Genomic DNA, 22,581 nt, shown 5'->3' on the forward strand with positions numbered 1-22,581 from the left:
AATCTCTGCGCAAATTTTTTGGTCTGCCCGATCTTGTTGACGCAGTTTGCTGCTGCGTCTTGAGATCCTTTCCCTTGGCGGTGAAGTCGCTTATGGGTCATTCAGTCTACCTTCTCTCGCGTTATCGTTCCCGTTCATGTCATCATCGGTACTGCTTTCTTGCTGTTCACGATCAGAGGTTCTTATTTGTTTCTTGTTATTACGGGTCACTGTTGTAAATCCGTCTTCATCGGTATTTGCTTCTTTACTGGTGATGCTAGTGGTTGGTTTGGGAGCGGTTGTCGTGGTCGTTTATTGGTTAATTGGATCGTTGTTTTTGGTTTATCTGAAGGTATCGGTGGCTGCTTGTTAGAGTTGGCTGTAGTAGATGAGTTTTGACTAGTTGCTTCGGCGCATGATTTTCCGTAGTTGGCAGTATGGTTACAGAATTGGCATGCTGGGGTTTGCCCGGGATATGTGATAAGCGTTGTTTGCTTATAGGTCACACCATCCTTCGGTGATTTGCATTCGATAGTCATGTAAGAAGGTATTGATTTAGTCACTCGCATCCTCACAATACGAACGCCATTGGGAATGCCGGTGAAAAAAAATCTCCAGGTATTATTTGTAATAGATTCTACTTCTCCATATTGCGACATGGTTCGTTTGATGTAATCATCCCTAGTGCGCGGGGCCAAATCATGGATACGCACGTCCACCATGTCGTTTTCCATATGCACGGGGATCTTGAATCTGGTGGTATTCGACTTCGTATTGCATGTTGTTTTTTGCAATCAAGTTTTTTGCCTATGCTAAGCTTCTAAACGTGATCAAAACACAGTTTTTTTCGTGGTGTAGCTGAATGTACGTAACTTCAGCGAGATTAAGCTCCATTTTAACCTGAACTAACTGTTCCACTTCCTGAACTGTGGGTCTAACACGAGTTTTATTAAAGTTTGATCGAAATCGTGTTATTCCGTAGCACGGGCACTTTTGTTTCATTTGGCAAACTCATTTCACTCCGCAGCCGGGGGCAACGATACAATTTGTTTGTGCACTGATATAGAACAAAAACTGGCTTGAATCACTGGTGCTTATAGCCTGCTATAGCGTAGCGATTTTTTTTGCTTCTGTTTTGTGCGAGGTGAGAAGATTGACTGTTGTGTTCCTCATTATTTATGTATAAACCATGTATTTTTAAATTCAAAATGTCTCAAATTTTTAATAAGACTTATTATGATCCCAAATGCTGAAGTTAACAGTTTCTTTGGTTTAGTTATAATGCTAAAAACTTTGTTTTGATAAATATTGGGTGCTATTGTGTCTACAACGACAATGCTAAGGTTTCCAAGATTCAAAGGAATACTCAACGAATATTAAAAAATACGAATAAAGAGGATACAAGAATACTATCAGAATTCATTCCGCTATACGAATCGATTTTATTTCAACACAAAGAGAAATCTCAACAATTTTGTGATAAGATCTCACCGCTGCTTTTATTAGCGACCATCGAGTAGTGAACGGCGGTAAATAATGTACCCGTGAAAAACTTCTTGTTCCAATACAAACTATCTGGCACACACATGATAAATATTGCTACATCTAACAACCGTCCTTAACCCTTTCATGCCCAACTTTTTTCTAGTGCATGTAGGGTTTCAAAACTATTTTTCCTTGAAAACAGTGAGATCATAAAACTCGAAAAACCTTTTTTCATAAAGGTAGGTGCTTTCCTTGCAGTGCTAGAAGCTGCTCGATTTTTATCTTCCAATAGTCACTACAATTCTCCTAGAATATTTACAATAGTCCAACTACGTGGAAAACGTAGCCAAAAATAGTCTAAATTGATAAGTTTTATCTGTTTTCACTAATATTGCAACATAACGAAGTTATATGGAAAATTCATTTTCCGTCGTCAACGTAAACGGTCCCTGGTAGCACGGCTCCATCGGAGTTCAATCAGACTAATTACAATAACTTCAGTTCTAGAGCTGATCCTTGAAACTGTTAATACTCAAATGAATGCCAATACTCACATTAATTAGCCTTAGTTGTTTTTCTGAGCAAATCTTGCCTCAATCAAAAGTTATAGCTGTTTAAAAACGTTGTTGTCCACAAACAACATGGGCATGAATGGGTTCACGAAAACGAGAGACAGATTTTTTCCTTGAGAAAGGCCACCAAAAACGGCCGAAACGTCTGGCAGCTGAAGAGCTTTTGTTTGAAATGCATCTACTAAACTAAAAAGCCAAAATCGAAAAATGTGATCAGATAAATTGGCAAAATAATTGGGAAGCACTGTGAAAATGATGTCATTCATTCATTTGAGATGCAGTATTGGAAAGAAGAACCCAAGTTTAATATTAGTCTTATGCAAAGGTCAACTACACACTAGTATTGCGGGCCCCGTTTCCACTTCTACAATGCGGCGTCGACCATTAACGATCGATAAAAATAACTGAGTTCTACGAGCAGCTCATTAATTGTTCAAACTGAGCATTGAGTAGCAGTTTCAAAAGCTGATGATGATAGCTCGTGCTATTACTCTCAATCGGTGTAGGTGTACAATAAAATGTAGCTCACTGCATGGCGAAACGGGTTTAAAAAGTAATTTGAAATCAAACAGCTAATTATTTTTGTAGATTTGCTCTAAATTCGTAAACAGGTTAAAATTGAACTGTTATGTAGATGAAACCGATTGAATGGATAAACAATGGTCGGTGGCCTGGATAAACATAACACAAGTCGCTTTCGTTGTATCTGAAGGTTATACGACCAACAAGGCGGTATCCGTTCCAATGAAGGCCCCAAATCAGTTCGTTTCCGCCACCTCCCATTGCGGAACCAGGAAGCATTATTATTGCGTGACCTGTCATTCTGCTAAATTTTACGACAGTTTACAATTTTCCACCAGACCGGGCTCCTTCACAGTTGAGAAATTTTCGAGTAAGGACATATAATTCGGTTCGTTTGCTGTTTCGATGTGGAACTGATAAGTCTACGACCGAAGCGAGCCGTGCTGAAAAGAAGCGCAATTCGTTTGCAATTTTCATTGTTCATTGGCAAGGCAATTACAGCTCGAACAATATCGTTTCGTCATAGTTTATGAGGCGCAAATGTGAGCAAGAGAGGATACCCGACTAGTTTTAAGGTACCGACCGAACAGAGGTACTGCTTTCGATTTCGGCTGCCATCACTGTGAGTTGTAAAATTTTCACTGATTATTCGCTACATATACCTAGCAATAAATATAATAATCACAACAATAACAATCGACAGTCAAGCTATTATCAATCAACCGCAGACCCAACCCAATGATGGCCGCCATGATGGAAAACCACAACCGAAACGGAAGGTGGGATTTTCTGTTGCCAAGGAATCCGCTTGCGAACTGAGCCGTGTGTGAAATGGTGCGGCGATGATGCAATTGAACTCTTGCGATTGCTTGGTAATTGTTGCATGTAATTCGTAGTGTTATTCGCGGAGTGCCTTCCGGGTGCAATGGCAGCGCGGTAGCATGAAACACTGGAAGGAAGGGAAAGATACTGCATTGGCAGCAAGTTATTTATATGAGGGACATTGGAAAGCATTTTCTCAAAAATAATAAGTTTCTTTCGCTGGAGGGTGAGGATGCCCTCATATATGATGGTTTACTTGAATGATTAAAACGTGTCTTCGAGGGATTCCGCCAGACGATTGCAACTACAACCTCATTATGAATTATAATAATTAATTGGAAAGAAACACCCATGGTGAGCCCGTAAGCAACATTTGCTAGTTACTGCAATGAAGGTAACAATTATACAGGGCCGTACTTAAAGTTGTGGAGTCATTCATTTGTAAAAAGGACTATTTCATTACCATTCCAACGTGGTAACACAAACCGCTATTGGATGATGTAAAATTCGTTCCACTGAGATGCGCTTTGTTCAAATTAATTGTTCGTGTGAGCGATACTAATTTCGATACAAATCTTTTTATCATTTATCACTGATGTGCTAAATATATTTGGCCTGTGTTAAGCCAAAGAGGACCAAGCGCCATTTTGAGGTACTTTATCTAAAATCGCTCCAGCATCCAATGTAGCACCAGGAACTCTAATATCTGTTATGTTTTGGGAACCCAAATAGCAAACGAAAGCAAGCCAGTGTTCTTTAACTTTCTATGTAAATGATAAGTTATCGAAAAATTAATTTTGGTACGAAAAATACACGAAAAAAATTATGGCGCTTAGCTCGGTTTGGCTTAACGCAGGCCATTTCAACTTTATTATTGAGTCATTGTCCATTGGTTTGTGAAAAATAATATAAACCAGTATATTCATTCAATGATTGTGTTCAATTAACATAACCTGTATGAGCGACCGAAAATAAAAGTCACCATAAATCCACCTTTACCGGCATTCGCTGTTTATTGGTAGTGCAGATTGTTGGTTTGGAGGCACTAGGTGCAATCGTTGTACATGTTGGGCTCTTTGTTAGATTTATCTGTAGTAGATGGGTTTTCAGAGCTTTGCCCGGGGTATGTGGTAAGCGCTGCCTACGGAAGGGAGGGTGGGGGACTTATCCCAAATGTCTTCGAAGGCTATCTTCTTATTTTTAACCATCTCGTACCACCGGATACTAATTGTTATCAAAGAGGATTAAGTTTTCTTTAATAATCGATTTAGCTAGCAACTTCATGCAGACACGTTTAATATGATACATTTTGAGGGTATCTACTGTTATTAGAATTAGGTGATTCAAATTATCAGAATAATTTAGATAGTGTCTGCAGGAATTGTCAACAGTGGCGGAAACATTCAGACACATACTATATGACTGCTCAGCTCCCAGCAAAAACCATAATGAGCTGAACGATCTTTGGTAATGGATTCCCAAATCCCAAAAAGATATTTAGGATATTTAGGTTCTTTAGAAACCATAACAGCGTATTGAGTATTGTATAAAGCGGGCATAGGGTATTTACAATAATTCTATATTTAAGAACGAAGTTTTTCCGCCCCGCGTACTTAACAGTCACCGTAGCAAGCTGGTTAAATTAGGAATATAGGAATTTTTAACAGACCGCAAATTTTGAATGGATATTTCCGATTGAACGTGATTCAAGGCATTCAATTTCGAAAACATTTTGTGAATTCAATATTAAATTAACTTAAATTAATAGGTAAGTTCCCTTCAAAGACAAAACAATGTGAAAGTTCACTTCAAAGTGTAAATTTGTTAAGAGTTGATGTATTTACCCGCTGGATTAGTATTGCGTTCAGTCGTGAGTTAGATGGGGTGGTATATGAACACACAGACCACCAAGTAATTCACCTACTAGTGAGATAATAGATTTCTCATTCATTGTATACTCCTGGCATCTTCGAGAACAACTGTACTTTTAAATCCCAAACTTCTAATGAAACTTGGATGGCAAGATTCAGATTATACTGGTCATGGTGCCAGTTACAACATCTTTAATGGGGATGTACGGAATCAGAACATCGTATAATATATAAAAATAATGTCACGACACTAACCATCATTTACTATTCCTCACACGTCTCCCCAACCTTTCTCTCTCCCTCCTTTTTCTTTTCTCTCTCTCTCTCTCTCTCTCTCTCTCTCTCTCTTTCTCTTCGTGTTCGTGGTAATTGTCTCGACTTACATATATCTTGCTATTTCTTTTTTCTGCGTTGTGTCAAAAGATCTTCTGCTAATCTGAAATAGTTGTAAATGCCCAAGGTTGTGGAATATACAGCTATTTTTTGTCTGCCATTCCCCTATACATAATTTTTTTGCGTTGTAGTATATAGCAGAGCCAATAGCGGAATCAAATCCAGTATTACTTTCTACTTGACAACGAAAATATTTGTAGTTTTGAGAAAATTTGCAAAATGTTTGCATTGTGAGAAAACTATAACTAATTTGTGTTCAATCGTTCTTCTTCTGAAGAACGCCTTCGAAACGTTGCACTATTGGCAGGCGTGTGACCAAAAATCGAAAACTACATCACCTCCGATTTAATTTATTTCTATACTGAGCGTTCATATATATATATATGATTAAGCAAATCCTTGAGTACCCAAGAAAAATGCTTGACTTAACTGAGCAATATGAATGAAAATTTCAAAAATAGACACTCAACGAGTGTTTTTGAAAATTCTTCGTATCTTAATTGCATTTTAATTGCAATATATGGGTCATTCCACGATATAATTAAAACCAAAATTTTAATAGCTTCCGGAATTTTTTTGGCTTTCTTTAGCTAAAAATAATTGATACATATTTTTTGTTTGCGCTGAATATGATATTAGCTGTTGACCTTTTTAAGTTATTAGTTTTTGATCTTTTGAAGTTTATAAAATTGAACATTTTTCAATCACTGGTAACTCGGAAACGATTCGATATATGGAAAAAAATTAAATAAAAAAGTTGCGTTATCAAGTAAGCTTACAGAATTTTTTTTTTCATGAAATCTGCAATTATTACAAACAAATTGAATTTTATTAAAGTTGAACCAATTTTTTTACTTATTATTTTCCTTTAATATTAATAATGCTAAAAAGACTGCAAAAATTTTGGAGTGGACACCAAAATGCTTGGCGAGATATTACAATTATAAACTTAAACAAAGCAATTTTACACTAAGAACCCACCCAACAAACAATTTTGTATTTGTATCGAAATTTCAACCGAGTTATACTTGTAAATAAACAGTACAACTAAGTCGTATACAATGCGCAATTATGCTATATACGGACAAAAGTAGAGGCAATATATCTACATTGAGAGAAAATTTGGTTTCAATATACGATATAAACTGTACATAAATGCGACCATGGTTGATACATAGCCTGATTCCATGTGGCAAGAACCAGACACATTTTATACACTTATACGACTCAAAACAGTACTATATATGATCATATGAGGCTTTCGTCAAATATTAATATAAAATAAAAGTTAACAATGAGGCACACCTGTTTCGACCACCTGTTTTCTTAAGATCGAGAATGACCCTAACCCTCCGGCACATGCGCGAATGGCTCCCCGAATTAGCAGCCGCTGGTGCTGAAATAAGATTGCGCTAAGTTTCGTAAGGTGTTGCACAAAATACAACGGCGCGAGTGCCGGAGGATTAAAATTGTCGCATCCTAAAACGTTCCTAGCATTTTTTTCCTGCAAATGGGTTCACTCGGTCTCGAACCCTGAAGCATCAGCTTACGTGCCTGCAACATATCCAATTATACACCATTTGATAGATGTGGTTAGCTCGGGCCAATTCATTGACTCTTGGGAAAACGCTTATTATTATACCACTGCGATATACGACTTTGTCTATGCGAACGTGGCATAACTAACTCGGTTGACATAACCTACTTTTAATAATATTCGAAATGTATTGTAATCAACTAATATAATAACATCTTTCTTGTACTGATGAAAATGTACATAGATATATCCATATGTACATATAATAATCCAATTATTGTCAAATTTGCATAAATTCTTCAAGGCCTTTCGATCATTTGCTCTATTATAGTAAAAAAGCTATAAATCTTTGCCAAAACATCGAGGATAATGCAACATTATATTCTATATAAATTGTAATAAATTATAAACTTTTGCTTCGCTCCTACGAAACATGTATACAAGTTGATGTAAAAGCGCCATTGGTTTTTTTGAAAAATTTATCAAATCGTAGAAATAACGAAATAAATGTCAGAATCAATCATATTAACTTTTTCGAATATCTCTTTAGGATAGGGGGAAGTGAGTCAATTCGCACCCCCAGCTGTTTCTCAGTTATGGCAATATTATGAAAAGCGTATATATCATTTTCATGGCTGACGGTCCTCAGTTTTCGTGTGTGTACGCTAGGGGCGAATATTGTTTCGGAGCGCTTTTCTTTTGAAGAATGTGTAAGCTGAAAAACAAGATTTTTGCTGGCAACAACAATTAATTAAATCAAGTGCATTATGGGGATTTTGGATCTGTCGGATAATATCTTTCATTTAATATCTTGTTTTGGGCGAGACTATCAACTGTTTTCGTTTAATCGGTATGTGAATAATGGAATATGGGTTGGTTCATTTCGGAGCTTGTGCCATATATACGATCTGATATGATAGCGAAAAATCTTTTAACAGGACTATGTGCACAGTCGCTCGAGCTTTCAGAGAAACATAAGTTTTCGCAAATCTTTTGATAGATTTCGACGTTATAGCTCATAAACTATTTTTAGGTAATTTAGCTTGTATATATCAAAGAGAACTTTTCATTTCGCAATTCGATATTTAGTGAAAATCAAATAGGAATAACTTTGGCCAAAATTGGAATTCATTTCAGTTGCAAAAAATCGATAAGAAATGGCTGGTCCAAATTGGAACAGGGTTGCAGTAAGTCGGACCTTTCATGTACTTTTGCGAAGAACCGTTTATACACAATACGGTAAAAGATCGGAAGAAGTGACCTTAGAAAAAAATAAGCACTATTGATCAGGCTTTCAGGAAAAAATTGTGAATTTACGCGTTCCAGTTCTATCGCTAATAAACCCTTACTAGGTCCGAATTGGCACAGTTCCCCCAACACTTTAGCTTCAACATGTTTCGAGTTCTGTCAATACTATTTACGCTTTTTTCATTTGGGATCATCCATAAATGACGTAAATGACCCCTGGTAATTACGTAGTTTGACGGTAACGCTCACCCCTCCCCCCCTTGTCCCCGCAAAAAATTTAAAAGAAATAGAAAACGATGCTAGTTAGATGAAACGGGTAAGATTGTCGTGACATCAGGTCAAGTCCTATTCCCGTTTAAAAAAGCTACGTAACACGACATGACCCCTTACCCCCCCCCCCCCTGTCGTCACACATCATCACAAAATACAAAACTCCCCCCTCCCCCATATAATGCTACGTCATTTATAGATGGTCCCTTTGTTGGTCTGTTAATATAAGCACCTGCTTCAGTCTTAACCCTAGAACGTTGCACTGGGGTACAAATGTACCCCGCGCCTCCATTGGAGCCACGTAAAGACCCCAGTGTACGGTTGCCGTTAATAGTTCGTCAGGTTTCATACTGTCAGTGGAAATGTGATTCGTGACAATACCAGTTTAAATACTGATTGTTTAACTGCATAAGTAACAATCGTTTTTAATCATTTATTCAATTAATTTAAATTAATTTTGAAGCGAACAAAAAATCGTTCGCATTTTGGCGATTTTTATTGTTGTATTGTTTATTTTTTATAGTTTTTCAAAGCAATGACTCGCAAGTATAATTTGCCAACAATTACTGCTGTAACAGTAACGTTGCGTGTTACCATTGTATTATTGGCCAGAAATATTTTTTTCATTTCACTTTCTACCCAATTTCGTGGTATTTTCCAAAACCCGATTTTTAAACTTTCACTCTTCCAAATAGTTGAACCTTTTTAAAAATATCGAGAATCCATTTTATAGCGTTTTAAGACCATTCTTTCAACTTTTAGAATAATTTGATTATTTTTCAAATCGGTTGAAAATTCGTAAAGTTATGGTAATGTTCATTAAAAAAGTCAAAACCGCGATTTATTCAATTTTTATTTTGTTCAAACCAATTTATGCATCATTGATTCAACAAATTCCGTACTTTCACTTACACAGTTGTTTTTGCAATTAAAAAACGAAGAAAATGATGTATTATACATTTCCTTTGTTTGCTATTTTACCTGCGAAAATTGCGATCAAACGCGTGGGGTACATTTTTACCCCAGTGCAACGTTCTAAGGTGGAAAACGCAAGTGCAACGTTCTAGGGTTAAGCTGTTTATGAGCAACATATTGAAAAACTCATAATTTTAACTATTACCTAAACGAATTGTCCATATTTCCATAGTTCTATTTTCATATTTATGGCACAATGAAACCATTCTGGTATGGGAGCGAATTGAAAACTTAACAGAACAGATATTTTATTTTGGGAATTGAATTCAATTCGGTACCAAGCTAGCATTTCATTCGAAATTAGCCCCACCACCATTTTCTTTACGATTCTTGGCGTACAATACTAGTGGATTAATTTGGCTGGATAAAATATATAGAAATTTTTCTAACAGTAAATGATTCATTTGGAGATGCACAACTTTTTCCAAGCATGATTTGATATTGTAGGGGAACCCGGGGCTATTCGGTCCTACTTAAGCAAATCGCCCTTTAAGGTGGATAGATGTGAAAAAAGTTACCGTTAAAAAGGTTAAAAGTTTAAAACCTCAGCTACATTTTGTTGCTATAAAAGGTTCATTTGCACCACTCAATGGCAGCGCTAGGCGACGATTTGCAAACCTCTTCGTTTTTCCATCCTTCTACAATGTAGGGGTAGTTCGGACCTCCCTACGGAGCAATTCAGACCGTCATTTTTCTTAATTTTTTTACAATAAGATTATGTTTACCTATGAACTAGTTTCAAGAGACACTCCTTAAGAAGCAAAAGAAATAAATTGCTTTATAAAAACTCAATCTGGTAGTCTGAAAGTCTCGCTATTTTCTGAAAAATCGAGGGAGTCCGAATTACCCCCACTGTCTTAATAGCCCCGGGTCCCCCTATATACTAGACTTTCAACTTTCACTGAGTTAGTTGAAAAGTTAATACAATAATTTTATTGAGTAGCAGTGTGAAACAAATTGCCCTACATAAGCAAAATAAGGTTTGTTAGTAAAAATTTCGCACCTATAACAATTTTCATCCGATTTTGGGGTTTGAATAATCGTTTGTTAAATTTAACACTCTTTAGAGTTAGTTGTCACTTATGCATATTTTGAAAAAAAGTTCAGAAAACATCTTCGTAGAAGCCAAAAAACGTAAACATGTGAAAATTTCAGATTGTTATGAAGAAAACTTCCATTATTTATGAGCGCTCAATCCTCAAAGCAACGTACCGAAAGGTTATTTGTTTCATTCCCAAATGAATTTAAATGCTTGAATTCGGATGAACAATGAAAACCTAAACTAAGTCACTTGAAAAGTTTAGAATCACTTTAACAACGAGAATAATGACAAATATAACACTAATATGAACTGAAAAGCCTAATTATCGGAGCCCCAGGGGTGTGTTTAACGCCGTCTACCCCTCCTTGGGGGCTGCTCATTCGGGGAGCCATTCACGCGAGTGCCGGCGGGTTAACAGAACTAAATAAGAACCTGTAACTTGATTCCATACTACGACATTCTATTCAACATCAAATCGAAGTGAAATGTGACACTGTTTAAATATGTTGAGACTATTTCATTGATATTCGTTGGCGCATTGGATTTCAATATGTCGGTTTGGAATCGACGATGACAGTTTTAATGACTTTTTAACAACGCTTTTGTTTTGGTCCGAATGATGTACTGTGTAAGGACGTTCTCGTGAACGGATTCAAATTAATTGAGTACATACAGAAAAATAATTTTATGTTTAATGAAATTACTTACTGAATGCTATTAAATGTATCTTTTGCTTCGACAAAAAAAATAATTAAGCATATTATGTTGAATTTCAAAAAATGATTACTGATTTAATGAAACCAAATATTTGAATCAATACCTACTCTTCAATTATGTTAAACTATGCTGCGTGAATTTACACCAACAAAATAGTGTACACGTGTTGTACGTAATTACAAATATACATACATACACCAGTTGGTAAAAGGTGCAAAACGAAGCTTGTAAAGTTATCAGAGCTGTATCAGCATTAATTGTTTACCTTCCCTCGAAAGCAACCCACTAAATAAACAATCAGGAAGTCGGCCCAGAAGTCGCCAATTAAACACACGAACCATATTACCGCATACATGTTGGTAAGATACGCTTTGTCGATTCAACCAGTCTCTAAAAGTGCAAAAATGCGCAAAAAAACACGTGTGGTGTGTTCGAATTATTTGGCCGCCGACAAAGTATCTTTCAAAAAAATCATATCGATCCCCTTGGTACCTTGAGTGACGGTCCACCGCTACTATCGACGATCGATGAATAGTCGCCGCCAGTGTAAAGTCCGCAGTCAGCCGCAGCCGAACCAATTGCTGTCCAAGGTACTCCGAAAGTTTTAAGTTCAATAATCCTGTTTATTGCCTGTCGTTGTATCTTGTGTAATTTGCTTTCTTCATTAAGCACATTTCTTCTGACGTCGAACGATTTTTTCACTTTTTTATTTATTCACGTTCGTTTATAAACCATCCAACCGAACGTACATATAAATGAAACTTATAATCTTCCACTTTATGAATTAACTGTTGTTGTTGCAAAGTGCTAGGTATACGTTTTGGGAGTTGCCTTCACCGGCAGACACAGAAACAGCTGCCGCAATCACTATGCTCCTTTTTCTCGATTGGGTTTATTTCTTCAAACGGCATGTGGCGTCTGAGCTGCCCATCAAATCATATCGGCAGCTACAGTGAGTTTCCATCGGTTTACGACTAACTATACGATTGTGGTTTATACGTGAACAACCGTCAGGTTTTCAGCTTGAACCTTCGCTGGCACACACTCAACGATAAACACAAAAAAAAATCGGTTCTCTTTGCACTAATAAACACAACTGAATTTATTTGCTTTTTAATTCGATTTATCTTCCTTACTGTACTACTGGTCTAAGATCTGCAATTTTTATTTCCACTTTCAAGTGTACCACTGTCCTATGTCAGAAGACTGCACATTGGAGGTCAGCCATCCATCACGAAATGAGTGGCATTCAGTGGCCAATTATTCCACAAAATGAATGTCGGAGACCTTGAGCTAGATCCCCAACTCGCGTTCCCAAAACAGCTCACAACTTCCAGGAAACTCCCGCAACTAGTTTCCACTTATGCCACTCCAGAATCAACTTCCTTCAGCTTGCTGAAAGCATCCCATTCACCATAACATATATTTCCAATTTCGACTGTTTCTAGCTCATCGAACACTCTGGGCTGGTAGCGCGCACACTTGGACGTTCCGTTACGCGATTCAACCGCGAACTGAAATTAGCGCGGATCGCGTGAAAAGCACCCCGGTTGAGCCATTCCAGCACCGTTTGAATCCCCAGATAGATTTTCGTTCGTTCACGAGTCAACACTGCGCGGACTGAGCAGAAGCACTTTACGCGAGAGAAAGCATAGAAATGGTGCTGCTACTGCACTGCACTGAACACGCTTCAAATCTCCGACAGTAGACTGGATAATATATCGCATTGATGCGTGCTTCCACGGCGAACGCTCACCGTAAACAGAGAGGAATAGAAAATAAAATCAACAGGAGCAGAAAGTGCGATCATGTTTTGCGTGAGCGTGAGAGTAAAAACAACCGCGGATAAAAGGAGAATGCATGTGATCGCGTCAACTCCGTTGGTTCTGAATCGGTTCAGCGAACCTGATAAAAGAGAGAAACTTTAAAGAGAGTTTTGTGGCAAACCAAATTCGTTTGGAGTTCATGGTTTCCACATGGTCGTAAGCAATGATGCCAGATCTTAATGGTCTAAAGCTAAATCCATCGTCAAATCACAAAACCTAGCACTAACGAATCGTCACACAATTTAGTTATGTTATTATGTTTTAATTGTCGCAAATTTCTACTGTATCGATTTTGTTGGCTATTTTCGGCAAATTTAAGACTAGAAGAAGAATCTTCTCTTGAGAACTCAATTTATACAACTTTCAAAGCAATTAGCAATGAGTTAGCAATTCTTTCTAGAAGATTGGAAGTTTACGGCCTACGGCGAACTGGTCTCGGACTTCCAATTTGTGCTGAATTAGTTTTGGATGACACGAATGGATCAGATGTAGATATTTTCTTGGGTTTTTGCGTGTTTCCTTTTTTCAAAGGTTTTAAGGCATTTGTAACGAAGTTTTCGGAATGCCGAAGTGTATTCGCGATTTATTATCTTCTTGAACAAAATTCTGTAGTAAAAACCGTTCCACTTGAGTACAGTGAGATGTTCGACCCATTCTATAACAAATCTTTGACGTATTCAACATTTAAATACATTTATTAGCACGCAGTATACAAACTTTCCTAAATAAAACGTAAAATGGAATTATGTAAAATAATAACCCGTTAATATATTTCACACACCAATTATATTGACCACACATCTAGACAAAGATTGCAAATATAATCAGCGCCAACAACCCGCTGGTAACTACCAAGGCTTGCGTGTGCGGAAGATGTGATTGAGACTGCTGTTACTTGGTATGTGTAATTGTGAGAAAAACAAAATAATCTATCACACATCTATTTTATAGACTTTTTTACGGCTCATGTACGTACACGTCACATGACACAAACACTACATCACTAGCTGGCGGAAAATAATAAACAAAGACGGCAAAATCAAATGGGATTGTTTTCAACCTGAAAGTTTTCAAGCTGCAGAAGTGTTCGTGAGACCGGGCGACAAGAACTCAATTGGCCAGCAGTGTAATTTTTTAAATCAATTCATCATCGTTGGCTGTACTTGGTTAGAAAAACACATGAAAAATAGTTGCGATAGTCGAAATCAGAAACAAATGATTTTTAGGTCATTGAGGGCCGATTTCTTCACCCTCGATTGACGCTTAAGCCAGTTTAATGCATCAGTAAACCAGGCTTAAACGCTAAGCGAGGGCGAAGTAATCAGTCCTTAGTCCTTATTTTAGAGATTTGATGCTGAAATTGGCTTCAGAAGGGCATCCAAGCACGAGGCGTAATGCATTCAAATTTTGCTCCCGCATCCCGAATATCCGAACTTTGAAAAAAAAAAAACGCCAAATCAACCGTTACCACTTAATAAAAATGTTCAGGGAACGTTTGTCGACAGGGTGAAGCCTGTAACAAGGGGAAACCGGAAATCGAATACCACAGTGATGACAAAAAATATAAATGAAATGCCATGATTTCAGGATCAATCACGTTTTTTTCTTTACGAAAACAGAACCGTTGGCCTAAATTGTATGTTTTATAATTGTATTCCATTTTACTTCCGTAATGCTTTATTGATGGAGATATTTTTTTTCTGTAAACTTTAGTCACGGTTTCCGCTATGTCATTGCCAAATCCTTTTTTGTCCGTGAATTAGTTCACAACTTTATGAGCAATATTCATAAACCAAATGAAACCTAGTGATTTAATTGATTAATTTAGAAGCATTGTTTACGGTCTGACTATACCACGTGAACTGATTCATGATTAATTACATCTGGATCATGATCTGGTTTCCGTAATTGTGATTTAGTTCACTAACCTAAAACAGACTTGATCCAATATTCGCTCTCGCGAAATGATTTTTCATTTTCATGATTTAGTTCATACAATATTCAATTTTGTTTATGATCCAAATATTTTTAGGTTACACGAAACATAGAATATTATTCATGCACACTCAATTCGGCTCGGTAATTTCCCAACAGCTGTGTAGTAAGCAAATTTAGAAACTGATATCTCAGTAAAGTGAAATTAGCTTGCTGATTTTCGGTGAAATATTTTCCGAGTCTCAGCACTCAAACGTCACTTTTACTGAGATCTCAGCAAAAAAATATTGTTTGCTGAATCTCAGCAGTTGAGACTTCGGCAAAAGATGCAAAAAAGCTGAGATACGGCAGAAAAAACCAAGTGTGTGGGCTCGTAAATTTTTAGGCATTTCACCAAAATTTGCAATCATTTATTAGACATTTTTTGAACTCAATAATTTTACGACATTAGATTGAATGAATTTCACGGACAATTAAATAATATTGTCACCGACCATCGTAGCATATTATAAACCTTTGTATATGCGTTTATCTGCGTTTGAAAAAACTAGCCACCGGAAGAAAAATACCCGCTTATATGAAGGCAACTTATCTATTGAAGGATTTTGCATCAGATAACATATTAAGGGGTACCAGGCAGTAGAACTCAGTAGAGGGTGCCTTCCACACACAATTATCACGGCAGACTTTATGTAAAAGTGCTCCAGACAGGGAAGTCAAAGTAAGTCTGCCCTATGAAGTTAAATTGATACAATGCCACCACGAATAGTCCAGCATAACCCAACAAAAGTTTTATAATGGAAGTTCGTAAAAAATGCTAACATGAATTTATGCCAACGCTGCGAAGGCGATCGCGACTTTATAAATGTTTAGTTTACGAAAAAATGGACAGAGATTTTTGTACTTTCTCAAGCGCAATAATCCGGTAATCCTGTTCACAGACCAGAGGATGTTTACTATCGATCCCGTGTCCAATTCGAGAACCAACCGTTACGTAAGTTGACTTATGATAAAAGACGTGGCCGACGTGTGCAGAAATGTGCACTTGACAAAGCATACCGCTAGTGTTATGGTGTTTGAGTTGGTGGCTTCGGATGGTAAAAAATGGATCCGCAGTTCACTCCAGAAGGCGACAAAGTGACCACAGAGGTCTACATCGATATTTTAAATAAGTATATCCTTCAGTGAATCAAAGAGCAATATGGATCGTAGCTAAATGAGGTAGGGCACGATATCACACCGGTAACCGCACTCATAGTGTTTGTGAGAACATCTGTCGTTCTGGGTGAAGGATATGCTGCCACCATTCAGCCCCGATCTTAGTATGGCGCGCCATGAAAGTCAATGCATGTTCTAAACATCACTCAAGTACAGCAAGCATTAGAAAAAAAACATTGACAACATATGATGATCTGTTTTCATCGATTCATTCGTTTTGCTTGAGCTTCCAAAACCTCTAAAAGTTGAATGATTGCTTTCTCAAGCTGCTGTCAATTACTACTAGGGTACTATTTAGTGTTTTTTATTCGGACAAGCACACATTTGCCGCGAAGGAATGAGCTGGTGAGAGGGTTTCGACCGCAAGCATCAGTTGTTTGTAAGCTCACTGACCAAAATGCTCATATTCAGCCATGTTTCTGACAGTACCACGATATCGCACATCAAGAGTTACAAATACAGATAATTTATTTTGGTACGAAGAGCTCTTACATTTTGATGATATATTGTGATCGAGTGTGGGGCGAGAGTGGGTGATGGTTTACTGGTCATTTGATCTCTCGGGTCAGGAATATCGGGTGCAGACCCGATGAGAGGGGGGTCAGCCGAGGCAATTTCCCTGGGGTCCGGGTCGTATTTGACGGCCCGCGTTTTTAGGCGAACACATCCGGTATTCATAGAAGAGCAATAAAAATAGTAATAGTAGTTTCTTTGTATTTATTCGCCTTATTAAATTGTTCTATGATGAAAATGTAAAAAATGAAAACTTTATTTGATAGTTGACATTTGTTAGAACGAACGTCCTTAACCCTCACGCACTCGCGCCGTTGTAGTGCAACACCTTCAGAAACTCTAGCGAATTCTTCTTTCAGCACCAGCGGCTGTTCATTCGAGGAGCCATTCGCGCAAGTGCCGGAGGGTTAAGAAAGTTGCCTACTTTGTGTACGGGTTAAGAAAAAACGAGTTTTATTCCTTGAATCGACGGAATACACTACAAAATAGCCAATTCAAAGTATTTTCGAAGAAAGTAATAGAGCGGTTGCTTATACTGAGTGAAGAAAGTAATATAGCGGTTGGAGATACTGAGTGCGACTGTAGTTGGGTGAATATTTGTTCCTGCCCGATCCGTAGATATTGGCTTTGTAGCCTTTTGTAGTTTCGCATAAGATAACGGGGTGCTGTTTACGGTAACAGTAAGTGGGCTTTTCTTAGCTGCTTTTGCACGATGTTTTCCGTGGTGCAGTGTCTTTTTGCAGAATTCGTGCATTGGAATCTACCAGTGTTGTCTGATGAAACGTCCCATTTTCGGTTGATCCGCATAAAATGGTTACGTATTAAGGAGTTGGTATGAAGGAGTACGGAATCATACTCACCACAAGACCAACGTTAGGGACACCCGGGAAATACAAAGTTTCAACTGTTATATGATCTACTTCTCCGTAACTTGACATAAATTTGTTAATCACGATGCCAGAGGTGTGTGGAGATAATTCACGTAAGCGCATCCCTATAGAGCCCTTGCCTATATATACGGGGATGATGTTGTTAACGTGGCAGCTTTCGTTGGTGTGCTGCACGTTGTTCCGCGAAACAAACGACTGTGCTCCTTAATGTTTGATATGGTCCATTGGCAGGGCATTAACTTCTCCCAGATTGAGCACAATCTGCACGTTTAGTAATTGTTTCCCTTCTAGAGTAGCTGGTCTTACATTTTCAAAAATCAATAAAAGCACAATTCTTCTGCAGTGGGGTTCGTTTTTGCCGTGTATCTATAGCGGAACAATTTTTAGCTTTTACTTTGGGTGAGATGAGAAGGTAGATGACCTTAATTACCCGGTGATTAAAATGGATCATTTTCGTTTTTTATGAATTTTTATTTTGATGTTTTAAGAATCAAATTATGCGCGAAATAAAGAAATCATATCAGTTCAGTTTATTGTTAAAAGTACAAATGGAGCTAAAGATGGCCTATGTTTGCATCCTACAATTTCAACATGTTAGACATAGCGTGCTGACTATGTTCCAGACCGTCAATAAAGCATGAAGTCAGTACCTCTGTATTTTTGGCGATGACACAAACGAGGTACGAATACACGAATTAGCACCGTGCACCTTTAATTATGTTGTTAATCTTTATGTACACTCGAGTTCCCGCAAATTGAGAAACACGTAACTATGACCCGATTTGGATACCACGGAATACGAAGCTGTCGAAATTCACCTGTCTGGAACGCTGTCTATGTATGTGGCAATGAGTCAACCGGAGACTAATGCAAAACCTACCATTATTTCCAAATTTTCCCATTTGTCATTTCGTAGTTCACTGTATCAAAAGCGGCAGATAGGTGGATGTAATACCAGTTTGAAAGCAATGTTCCATAGTACCTGTTATGTAGAATGTTTGACATGGCAGGTTAGCCTCTGAAGTAATTCCATAATTACCAGCTCGAGACAGCGCTTCCATTGTTGTCTCAGTTATTTTCTTTTATGAACTGGAAACATGTTCGCGGATCTCCATCAAGATAGAAAAAATCCACATGCAGAGATGTTCGAAAGATTTCGTGATTCGAGTACTTTAGGGTTTTGTTTCTCATACTCTACCTTAGAGATTGTTTACGTCGGGGTTCACGTTGAAGTTATGGTTGCGGTAGGCGGTAACTGCGACTTGCACAAGAGTCAATCAAAAGATTTTATGAAGAAATAGTTGGGCTTGGAGGATAAAAACCAGGACAATTCAAGTATTTTCCTCGACTTCCCAGTACAGCCAGTTCAAAGCCAGGACACGTCCAGGGAAACCTAGTCATTATTGTATTGTGTGCCCGAATAGAAATATACAGTAACAAAGCCACAATTTTCACTGTGATAGGATAGAAATTTTAAAATCATTTACAGTAAAGTCTAATGTTAATCTATAATAAAAAAAAACAATAAACTTTAACAGTTCTTCAGCAGAATACTATGTAAAATCGACGTTTACTGTAAAAAGGCGTCGATGATTATGTCGATATATTGCGTATCACTGTATCATAAGGGTTAATGAAATTAATTGTTTCGTGAAATTTCATTGTAATTGTACAAAGAAAAACAATAATATTTATTGTCTGTGATTGTTTGTAAGATAACCACTATTGCTAATTTCTGATCTGGTGTCGACGGTAATTTTAGATAGGTATGCTTCCGATGAACCTTCCATTTAATCTGGGAACGCTGCACTATCTGGGAGTGAGATGATCGCAGCCGCATAATCAACTGTGGCATAATTTGAACGGCGGTGAGTAAAATCGAACCGGTAAAGAGAGAATGTAAATCTGCTTCTCTCAATTCTCCATCACATGTCCACGTGAGAAATTGCGCCACTAAATACTTCCGACTTGATGGATATCTCCCGCTTTTATTTAGCGAGTTCACCTGCAAATCAGCTATACATTAACCGATGCTTTCAAATTGATTGATAATTATAATAATTATAATTTGAACGCCTGAACAGCCATATGAAATATGAAGTACAGTTGATCCATTGAATTCGGTGTTTAGAGTGCTTAAAGAGATCGGGAATTTAGCTTTTAGCTCGCTAAGTAGTCTGATTGTAATTTTGGACTTTTGATTAGTATCATGAATAAAATATGCTTCTCAACCAGACCGTATATTATACAGTGGATACCCGACTTTATCAGCCTTTTGACCAGATATTATCAGTCTCACGTGAAAATCCGTTTGATGAGAACTAGCACATGAACCAAGTCAAATACATAATCAGAAAAGATTTAAAGGCTAGGGCCTAAAAAAAATAATTCAACAGCTTTTTTAAACAAAAATATGTTCTGATTTAGTCATTGTTTCCACTTTGTCAAGGAACTCATAAAAACAAGTCTTCACTGTATATGTAAATGCATATACGGGCCATGATTTTCGGCCATGTAACGGAACCGCACCTGGTTTCACGGCCTCCAAAACCCTCGAATATATGCCATAATTATATCGAGCCTCAATAATTGGTGCCTGACCCAACGAAGACAACATTCGAAGAGAGAAAGAAGTGGTTTCAAATGCACATTTCATATGCCTGAAAACCAACCAAAATTATTGTTCACGCTCTTCTATATAGCAAATAAAATTCCGAAATGAAACTACATCATTATTTTGTTATATTATACATCAAATTGGTCAAATGCAATGTAAAACAGAAATTTAGAAGCTCAATTTTGGCTGTCACTTAACGTGCTTAGTAATGTATTTTATCTTTATTCCTAATGTGATCATAGATTCTGCACACGGATTAATAGTAATCTGAGGTCTAAACTTTCTTGAACCTTACCATCAGCCATTTTTTAGAGAACAATATCTAATCTTTGAACAGATAGACGACGAAGTAGCAGCAATTATTCTCTCGCTTTGTTGTCTTCTACATCATCAGAACCGCAACAGAATAAAGCCTCGAAAACCACTGCGGAAGCAATCAATCAATGCGAGATTCCTATCAAAGTTTACCTTTCGTAGCGATCGCACTTCAGTCTGCTAAGTTTCAACGCACCTAACGAAACAGAGTTAATATTTTTGGGACCTACAAACGATTGTTTCTTTTGGTCCGTGGCGTGGTTGATGACACCGGAGAAATGTAACTGTATCCCGTTGCTGGCTGGTGCCACAGTCAAAAAGCATCAAGGGTATCCGTCTCATTCTGCTGAGCAGTGCGCGCGGCAGCTCAAGCCAACGACCGCACACGATAGGAATCTTGAATGAGACGTCCATCGCGATCACCACCGCGGCCGGTAGCGTAATTAAAACCGTGTAGGGGTCCGCTATCAGGTGCAATCGTTAGAAGCAATGGTCCCACTGTTTCATTGCTGCATAATTTCGGTAGTTTGGGAAGTTTGGTGTTGATTCACAAACGATGTCGTGCTTTCGACTACCTTGTAGTTTGGTAGGCGAGAATAGAGATGAGTATTCGTTGTTGCATTCTGGAACTGATGTCTTTTAAGCTTGTTTGTTACTAAAAATGCATTTTTATTGTGAGATTGAGTTAGTTAAGATGATAGCGATATTGTTGTAAATATAATTAATCACATTAATTTTCCTTTCTTCTGAAATTCACATCAATAATCATGAAAACTTCCAGAGCTTTAAGTTTTCATCCGTTCTGGTATTTGGGTTTCACTAATTTCCATACTGTATTATACGGTCGGAGTATTTACTTGATTCAATTTTGTTCGAATTCAGTCCTAGCTTGGGATGGAATCATTACAGTACCGTCTTTACGCATGGACATACTGGGCCAGGTCAGGGCCAGGGGCCTCGGATTATTGGAGGCCCAGCATTTATAAATAAATATATAATCATAGCGGATACCAACACTGCCGGTTTAAAAAAAAATAAAAACCTTTCTCAGAACGATTTGTCGCGAAAAAAGATAAGTGGGTAATGTCCACAATCAGAAGGCAATATCAAAATAATGACAAAATGCTATTTCCAGAATAAGCTGTGTCATAAATCTTGTCTCGAATTAGGTAAAATGACAGAATATTATTACAAGTATTAACGCGAGATGTGGTCTTAAAATCTTCACGTCATTTGTTTCTGATTTGGTCAGCTACCCAATCAGAGTGAAGTAAAATACACCTTCGGCTGTTAAATCGAATGTAACATTTTACGTGATACTGATTGATAGTCATTTTTAGGTTTTTATACCTGGCTATAATAAGAATACATAATATATAATTTTAATATAGTTCACGACAATGACAACCGATCAAACGTTTTCTTTAGATTACAACTTGTTAGACACAGAAAACAATTTTGTTTTCACGGATGGCATTAATTCCATGAGATAATTTGACAGATACAGACCACTAACACCCAAAACCAATCTGACAGCGTGATACGAAGAAAAATATATTTTTACACATCTACATTTTAAAACAGGGAATTCAGATCGATATAGAAGAAATATTGCAATTTTATTCAAACTAGAGGATGCCGTTGGAAATATTTTTAAGAGATAGTCATACAATTTGTAATTCTTAACAGGAACTGTTATTAGATTAACAATTGAAACACGGGGACCCTATTAAAATTCTTATATGGAAGGCAAAAGGCACTATAGGGTCTGATTACAACATTAATGTAGCAGACGAATTTCGCGCCAACTCGAACAAATGTTAGCAGCACCCTT

General features: G+C 37.5%; 1 protein-coding gene across 2 annotated transcripts in view; it reads right to left on the bottom strand.

Annotated features, from left to right (window-relative positions):
• The window catches only part of LOC131692410 (uncharacterized), a 320,838-nt gene that overhangs the window by 217,947 nt on the left and 80,310 nt on the right, over positions 1 to 22,581 (bottom strand). Inside the window, exon 1 of one of the 2 annotated variants that reach the window (XM_058979441.1) lies at positions 11,926 to 13,182. The exons of the other annotated variant lie outside the window; for it this stretch is intronic. The gene's annotated coding sequence lies outside the window, so the exon portion shown is untranslated. Of the gene's footprint in view, positions 1 to 11,925; positions 13,183 to 22,581 lie in introns of those variants that run through there. 2 annotated transcript variants of the gene reach the window in all.

Source organism: Topomyia yanbarensis, chromosome 3 (genome assembly GCF_030247195.1).
Source record: "Topomyia yanbarensis strain Yona2022 chromosome 3, ASM3024719v1, whole genome shotgun sequence".
NCBI classification, from domain to species: domain Eukaryota; kingdom Metazoa; phylum Arthropoda; class Insecta; order Diptera; family Culicidae; genus Topomyia; species Topomyia yanbarensis.